The following is a 9,502-nucleotide window of genomic DNA, read 5'->3' on the forward strand; positions in this document are numbered from 1 at the left end:
ACCAGGATCCTCTGTCAATAGGATTCTCCAGGCATGAATACTAGAGTAGGTTGCCATGACCTTCTCCAGGGGATCTACCTGACCCAGGGATTGAACCTGTGTCACTTATGTCTCCTGCATTAGCAGGCAGGTTCTTTACTGCTACTCCTCTCCCAGTGGAATCCATCACAGGGGATGAGTAAAACCTCAGTGCTGAAATATCCTGAGGAAGGTTTCACAGGCTTATAAATAACTAAGGACATCATAAACATCACGGCTGATACTGTAGCTCATGATCATGGACTCTGGACAATCCAAGTTGCTGTGGGCTTTAAATAACTGTAATTACCCACTTATCTTTATCTTGACACATCCAGTATAACAGAATTTAGGAAAGGAATTTTCCTGTCTGGAAGTCAGTGAAGTTTACTTGCATTGTTTAAATAGTGAGATCTCTTAAACTGATGGAGCCTTGGTAGAAAGTGATTCATTGCAGTATAAGGATTGGAATATTTGCTACCTTCTCTCTGCTTCAAAAAGAGGGCTAAATGATTATGATTTTTTTACTTGACTATTAATGGAAAAGAAGTATTTATAATGTTACAATAAAAATGTGTATATTTGGGATAATGGAGTTGACCTGAGAAAAGAATACTGTTTCAAAATAGCTTTGGAGAACTTTATCTTCTAAGGGTCATTTTTGTGTGTTATTAACATACCAATAACAACTATTTTTATTCGGTTTTCAAAGATGGCTACAATAAGGAAAACTACATATATTGAGCTAAAATAAGGTAAAAATATTTTTTATATATTTACTACTGTCATGTAATGAGTCAAAACACTGATGTAGCTATCATAATGGTTATAAATACAATCTTAAAGATTAGATTAATTGCTCCTATGTTAGATAATATGAAATACTGCTATTTTAAATGAAGAAAATCTCTTACCTATAAATATACTAAGAGTAGAAATTTAGAATGTGAGTAATTTTAGGCAATAAAATATGCCAATTTCTTGCAGAAATCCATGCCACATATGATTTAATAAAATAACCAAAGAACATCTTTTGCTGTTTAATAGAATAACAGCTTAAGAAGCCTAATGACATCTACTTCAAATTCTTGCATCTTCCTGATATTAAAATTTATTTGTATGCAATATCTCATTAAACTGCAAACAATTTAATTTTACATCTAGAGAGTATTGATAGCACTAGAGTCAAAGCCACAATTTCATTTATTTTGCCTTGTGCCTCTCAGCAGGTTTCTGCCATGGACGACAGGGGAACAAGCAACCACTCAGAAGTGACCGACTTCATTCTTGTCGGCTTCAGAGTCCACCTAGAGCTCCACATTCTCCTCTTCCTGCTTTTTCTGCTTGTCTATGCCGTGATCCTTCTAGGGAACATTGGCATGATGGTCATTATAATGACTGATCCCCAGCTGAACACACCAATGTATTTCTTCCTAGGCAACCTGTCCTTCGTTGATCTCTTCTATTCTTCTGTTATTGCACCCAAGGCTATGATCAACTTCTGGTCTGAGAGCAAGTCCATCTCCTTTGCAGGCTGTGTGACCCAGCTCTTTCTCTTTGCCCTCTTCATTGTGACTGAGGGGTTTCTCCTGGCAGTCATGGCTTATGACCGCTTCATTGCCATCTGCAACCCACTCCTCTACACGGTCCAGATGTCAACACGTGTCTGTGTTCAGTTGGTGGCTGGTTCCTATTTTTGTGGCTGTATCAGCTCAGTTCTTGAGACCAGCATGACATTTACTTTATCCTTTTGTGCTTCTCGGGCCATTGACCACTTTTACTGTGATTATCGTCCACTTCAGAGGATTTCTTGTTCTGATCTCTACATTCCTAATATGGTATCCTTTTTCTTATGCAGCATTATCATTTTGCCTACCATAATTGTCATTATTGTGTCTTATATATATATTGTATCCACAGTTCTAAAAATACGCTCCACTGAGGGGCGAAAGAAAGTCTTCTCCACTTGCAGCTCCCACCTGGGAGTTGTGAGTGTCCTGTATGGTGCCATCGTTTTTATGTATGTCATCCCTGACCGATTTCCTGAGCTGAGTAAAGTGGCCTCCTTGTGTTACACCCTAGTCACTCCCATGTTGAATCCTTTGATTTACTCTCTGAGAAACAAAGACGTCAAAGAAGCTCTGAGGAAGATCCTGGGCAAAAAACTATTTTTATTTAATTCTGTATTAACTGAAAATAGAAGTAAGTAAATGTAATATAACTGAAAGCACCAAGTTTTATAACAACCTGGGAAAGGACTGATTAAAAAAAAAATGTACCCATTACTCTTAGAGACTATTTGTTTGAATTCTATATACTTCCTGCCAAAGAGTACATTTGGACTATGTTCTGTCAGGCTGTTGATTTTGGAATGAAATTACTTTCTCTGTACTTCATTTCATGTTCATCTTCATTTCAGATAATGATCATGATTACCTTGTAGTTTGTTTTTAGGAAGTACATATGCCAATTTTACTCCAAACTCTGAAATTATTGTTTTGGATGTATTGTTTATCTTGAGTCAGTAACATATTTTATGTGGATATATGTTTACTTGGTAGAGGTAATACAATCTGATGTATTAAGCAAGACAGAACAAAATAATGAAGAAATCTTTGTGAATGTCTAGTGAGAGAATCAGATAGTCTGTAGTATATAGAGTCTGAAATGTGAAATGTAAGTAGCACTCAATGGAGAAGGGAATGACAACTCACTCCAATATTCTTGCCTGGAGAATTCCATGGACAGAGGAGCCTGACAGGCTACAGTCCATGGGGTCACAAAGAGTTGGACATGACTGAGTGATTAACAGCTGCCAAATGGCTAAATGAATGGCACATTTATTTCATGGTTCTGTGAGTTAAATCATTGTTATTTCTCCCTTCATTTGAATATCTACTAAGCTGATAAATTATTTTTGAAAATTCTCCTTTTTCACAAGAAAACTAATAAAAATAAATGAGTAAAGATAATTCATATTTTGTTATATATGACTGAGAATTCATTCATCAAATTAATATTTATTGAATTTTAATGTACTCTCTGCCTATAAAAATTTCTAGGTGTAAATAATTTCTGTACTTGAGATCACACTAATTGAGGGAAAATATCTAAACAACAGTCATATGGTAAACCCAGTGAATAAAGGCATATGTAGAAATTACAAAGAGAGAGCAGCTTCTACAGATGATGATATAAATGACTTTTTTTCTGCAGGCAGCACTGGGGATTTTTTTTTTAAGATATATTGTGTTCTAATAGCCATTTTCTAAAAATCACATTGGTAACTTGCAGTAGATAAATATTCATGGAAGAAGATAATCACAGAAAATGTGTGATTGTTCAAGTAAGAGATTCTGGTGTCTTTAAGGATGAGTCTTACACAAGATGGTGATGAGAGGGAATACCTTTAAAATTATAGTTAAACTAAACTGAACACTGATTAATGGTTGATAATATAAGAAATAGGTGGAAGTGAATTATGACTTCTAATGGTTGAGCATCTCTGAAGAAATGCTGCCTCACAAAATGAGGAGGAAAATATGAGTAATAATAGTTAATGATTAAGAGTTAAGAAAATAATGTCAGGTCAGACAGCTTTCTAATTCAGGTTTTGCTTATGTGCTCCATAGTCAACTGTCTTTACTTTGCAGAAACTCCTGTTTCTCAGTTTAATATAATGATGACAGTAATGTCTAACAGGCAAAGACTCTGTGCTTCAGATTTAGCTGAGGTGGAACTGAAAAGAATTAGGAGTTTCTTTCTTTGAAGGCTTGTTCCATTATAGGACTCAAAGTGTTGCATGAAAAATTCTATATTTTACATGCAAAAGAGTGCTAGTAAAATATGCCTAAATAAATTGAAGAGCACATTTATCTAAAACATTCTTATGTCTTTAATCTCATCTTGTGACATCCCATTACATTTATAGTTATAGCTGATTGTAGAGTCATAACTAGTAAATTTTATTAAGTTAAATGGTAGAGTTCATGGTATTGAATCTCACTCATTGGCTGCTATACTAACAACAATTATATTTAAAAATTTAGCCTCTTTTATTATTCTGTTTTTATATAAGAAATATCTAAATAAATTGTTAATTAATAATGATAACATTTTTATTATAATACATAATAAATATATAATAAATACACATAAATAAATTTTCTATTTTCTTGAGTATATTTCTATTTTTCAGGTGAAAATTAAGCCTTTTTTTAGAATAAGATATTTCTGAATCCTTGCTCAAAAATGCAAGTTCTTGGATCTAAAAAAGATATGCTCATTATTTTTTTAAAAAACACATTATTGAGGAAGAATTTGTGTGAAATAAACAGTATGTGTTTAAAGTGAACAACTCTGTGAGTTTTGGTGTCAATAAAAACACCACATCTTCAAGATACAGAACATTTCCTTCATTTCCCAAAGGTTGACTATGCCTCTTTTCAGACCATGCTTCCCTCCAAACCCATTTCCAGAAAACCAGTGCTTTGGCTGTTTTATAATGGAGTCATATAGCATGTGCTCTTTTCTCTCAGGCTTCTTCACTGAGTAAATTGATTTTGAGATTTGGTTTGTCATATATAATATTCCGATTTCCATTGCACATGTATACCAATTTTTATGCACTCTTAAATTGGCAATTGATGTTTGTTAAGCTTTTAGATATTGTGAATACAGCTGATATAAGTGTTCATATGTGTTTGCCTAGTTTTTTTCCTTTATCTTTGCTGAATTTTTGAGGCTTGTGATTCTTAGATCTCATAGTAAATATATATTTGACTTGAAGAGACTACCAGGGAAATATACAGAAATAAATAAAGAACAAACAAAAAAAAATTTACCCAACAAAATCTACTAAATCTCAGGAAGAGTGAGACTCTATGACATTTGAGCCAGGACCCACTCCCTCCCTCCCTCTCTCATCCCAGCAGAGCTGAAAGTGCAGTCAGGCAAGTGCAGGCAGGAACGCAGAGATCCCTCTGCCCCTGGGTCACAGTCAAAGGCTGCCACATAAAAAAGACGGTACAATCAATCCCCTTGATTGTAGTTGCTGCAAACTTTAATTGTCCCCTCAAGCTCCACGTTGAAGAAAGTCTAATCAAGGCAAGAGTACCTAAAATGTCTGGTGATCTCTACCCACCCCCCATTCATGTGTAAAAGCTCTACCCTAAGCATACCAGGCTAGGAGTACTGGGCCCCAATTCCAGCTGCTCCAGTTCTCTCAAAGGATAGAAACTTTATGCTCAGAACACCATAGGCTATTGCCCTCCCTCAGAAACCTTCTCCTAAGCAGGAGTGTCATTCTGCGCTAACTGGGCCACTATTGTGCTCCAGTTTCAGAACAGATGAATGCAGGTTTTGCCTAGAACAAAAGGTGTACCGTGATGACAGAGGGCTCTATAGCTCTCTACATGTGAACTGACTCTTTCTGGGAAAATGTGTAGGAAATTCAAGCTTAAGTGAAATCCAAACTTAATAAATATTTGGTGATAAGCAATTAAAAGGAGACTGGTGGTTCCATAAGAGCAAAAATCTAACTGTAGACCAACTAGATGTTTACCAGAAAGAACCAAGGAAGAAAGCAGCTAAAAAAGGTCCTTCTAGGGTTGGTTAAGCCTCAAGCTGCGACCATGCCTCAGCCAATTAGGGGAGTACCCTGCTACCTGCCCCGCTTACACAGAAGTAGTGGCCCCACCACAGATGGTTATCTCACACAGTTCACACGAGGGATGCCCCTTGGCTCTGGTGACCTGGAGGCATGGCACTTCTAGACCTCACACATCATCTACACAAGGCCTTGCCTTCAAGACTGGGAGAGATAGCGGTTTCATCTGATGTACAGAAACAAACACAGACAGTCAAGCAAAGCAAGGAGATAGAAGAGTACTTTTCAAATTATTGAACAGATAAAACCTCATCAAAAAGACTTTACAAAACAGACATAAATAATCTAGTTGATACAGAGATCAAACTAATACTCATAAAGATACTGACAGACTTCAAGAGAAAGAAAGGATGAACACAGTGAGAACTTCAACAAGAGACAAAAAGCATAAGAAAGTACCAAACAGTCTCAACATTCAAAAAACTAAGATCATGGCATCTGGTCCCATCACTTCATGGCAAATAGAAGGGGAAAAAGTGGAAACAGTGACAGATTTTCTTTTCTTGGGCTTCATTCTCACTGAGGATAGAGACTGCAGCCATGAAACTAAAAGATGCCTGTTCCTTTTAAAGGAAGGAAAGTTATGACCAACCTAGACAGCATGTTAAAAAGCAGAGACATCATTTTGCTGACAAAGATCAGTATAGTCAAAGCTAAATTTTTCCTAAGTCATACACGGATGTGGGAGTTGGATCATAAAAAAGGCTGAACACTAAAGAATTGATGCTTTCAAATTATGGTGCTGGAGAAGACTCTTGAGAGTCTCTTGGACTGCAAGGAGATCAAACCAATCAATCCTAAAGGAAATCAACCCTGAATATTCATTGGAAGAACTGTTACTGAAGCTCCAATACTTTGGCCACCTGATGCGAAGACCAACTCTTCGGCAAAGGGAAGGATTGAAGGCAGGAAGAGGAGGGCAGCAGAGGATGACATGGTTGGATGGCATCACCAATTCCATGAACATGAAATTGAGCAAACTCTGATAAATGGTGGAGGACCAGCAGTCTGTTGTGCTACAGTCCATGGGGTCCAAAGAGTCGAACGTGACTTAGCAACTGAACATCAAAAACAACAACCAAATAGTAGTGACAGAGCTGAAGAATACAATAGCTAAACTGGAAAACAAAGCGGAGGGATTCAGTGACACATAAAAGATAACTAGAGAATCAGACCAGTAACCTCTGTTGATGAAAATTCAATTAACCAGTTAAGGAGAAAAAGAGACTTTCATTCAAACCCATTATAATCTGAGAGACAGACTTTCAGGGAGCTTCGAGAACTGTTCCACTTGGTAGAAGTTGAAAGCATAGTCACGTACATCAAATACTGATATTTGCATAAAGTTCACCAAAGATACATAGTCCAGATAATCACGTACAAGGCAGAGAGCAAGTCACTGTGACCCCTACACAATTAGGAAGGAACACTAACCTTTTCAGAAGTTACATTGCTTACTTCAGGAGAAAGAAGAGGATGATCTTTATGGTGAAGTAGTCATTCCCATCTTCGAGGTGCTCTGGTTAGTGTAAATGGCAGATCCTCGCTGCACATTAGGGAGAGAGCAAACTCTGGGAGATGGTGAAGGACAGGGTAGCCTGGTGTGCTGTAGTCTGTGGGGTCACAAGGAGTTGGACATAACTGAGAGATTGATCAACTACTTGGAAAGCCCCGATCAATATGTACACAACAGTTCTAAAAAATTTTCAGTCAAACTCTGAGAAGGTATCTCAAGAATAGACAAATTGAGATGTAATATAATTGGCAACATTTTATTGGAACATAAGTCCATTTTATGCTCATCCTTTTTTGAAAAAGGGCAGTGAAATCTTACAGGACTTATTTTTGATGAGGGAAAGAACCAAAAGAGGGGAGGAAAAACAGGAATGACAATGCCAGGGACAACTTTATCTCAGAAAGAAAGGAAGTTGGGGGCTTTGCATGTTGCTAGTTATTTCTAGCCAACTTCCCCTCCTAAAGACCATATGCTGGGGATGGAAACCAGGTAACTAAGAAATACTCTGATGTATTAACCATTTTTCTGGAAGTTCCATTCTATCACTTTGCCTTATATTTAGTCAAAGTTGATAACAGCCACTAAATGTCACCAAACTGCAGCTGCATCAAGTGTTTGCGTCTGGGGCCAGAACCCTCCAGGTATCCTGAGCAGTTCCGCACACCCTTGCTGAATCATACCATTGACTTCACCATAATGAGGCATTCACTTTTAGTGAAAAATATTTTGGAATTCCTTGTATCATGTTCAAGTAGAATCTTAAAGCATTGGGAGATTGACTCATCAGTATATAAAAAAGAACATAAAACATTATAACAAAGTTGATTATGTTCCAAAAATACAAAGTTCATTTCATATAAGAAAATCAACTAAAATAGCTCAACACACTCATAGAAAACAAGGAGGAAATCATAATATCAACTCAATAGAGGCATAAAAAGCACTTGGCTTCCCAGGTGGCTCAGTGGTAAAGAATCTGCCTGCTAATGCAGGAGACAGGAGACACAGGTTTGTTTCCTGGGTGGGGAACATCCCCTGGAGGAGGAAATGGGAACCCACCTCCTGTATTCTTGCCTGGAAAATCCCATGGACAGAGGAGCCTAGAAGGCTACAGTCCATGGGGCCACACAGAGTCAGACATGTCTTAGCAACTGAGCACAGTGTAGAGGAGGCAAAAGTTTACTTCTGCATTTTAGTCACTAGCTGATCCTGATAGTCAAATTGACATGAGACAGATTAATAAAAGAAAAGCATGCAACTTTATTTGATATATCTAATGTGACACAGGAGCACTTAAAAGGCATGAAGACCCAAAGAGATAGCAAAACTTAAATGCTTTGTTGGAGAAGGAAATGACAACTTACTCCAGTATTCATGCCTGGAGAATCCCATGGACAGAGGAACCTGATGGGCTATGTTTATAGTCCATAGGGTTGCAAAGAGTCAGACACAGGTGAAGTAACTTAGCAAGCACATATGCAAATACTTTGTATTCAGTTTAGCAAAATGTATCAATTGTGGAAAAGTAACTAAACTATCTGGGGAGGATAAAGGAAGTTAAGAATATTATAACTAGGTCTCAGTCTCAATTTTCCATCTTTGATGATAAGAATGTCACCAGGGTTTTGTCTTCTGTTTCCAGGAAGAAAAAGAGGAGACTCAGAGGCCTTCTTGCAGCTACTCATTTTGTTAAAGTACCTCTAGGTCAAAATAATCCTTATGATAACATGGCATGTTTCATGTTGGTGTATTCTGCCACCTTCAGTAAACTTAGGGAAATGTGAAGTAAGTGTACAATGTGATATCATGACCCATGATTTTGTAAAGAATAATATTTAAATATGTTTGCTACCAGCTCTTGACAAGGATGGGAATTGATCTGGCATTTTATATGCTGATGATGGGAATATAATTTGGCAAAACTTGTTTGGAGATGACAATCTTCTAAAGTTGAAAGATATCCTATGATTCAGTGTATTCAGTCATATCTACATATATCAACAGCTTACCATATTTTTAACAAAATATTTCTTCTTGCATTCAGATTTTAATTTATGGTAATCAACCTTCCTTATATGCATATGTTTGAATCTCCATTGATGAGTTTTAAAACATCACATCTATAAAACTATTAAAATTATTAAATGAAATTTTTAATAATATATACCAAATAAATTTTTTAAATCAATTGTCATATTGCTATTAAATAAAGTAATATTCAGGCTTATGTAATTATAAATATGACAAAGAAATGCATTAATTTTTATAAAATATGTACCTAAATTAAATACATTATATAG

The 9,502-nt window shown here is 36.6% G+C and overlaps 1 pseudogene; it reads left to right on the top strand.

The window, feature by feature from the left end:
* The first annotated feature begins 1,256 nt into the window (after window positions 1–1,256).
* Window positions 1,257–2,208, top strand: LOC110151522 (olfactory receptor 9K2-like; annotated as a pseudogene).
* Window positions 2,209–9,502: the final 7,294 nt, after the last annotated feature.

This window comes from Odocoileus virginianus, unplaced genomic scaffold (genome assembly GCF_023699985.2).
Source record: "Odocoileus virginianus isolate 20LAN1187 ecotype Illinois unplaced genomic scaffold, Ovbor_1.2 Unplaced_Contig_59, whole genome shotgun sequence".
NCBI lineage: Eukaryota > Metazoa > Chordata > Mammalia > Artiodactyla > Cervidae > Odocoileus > Odocoileus virginianus.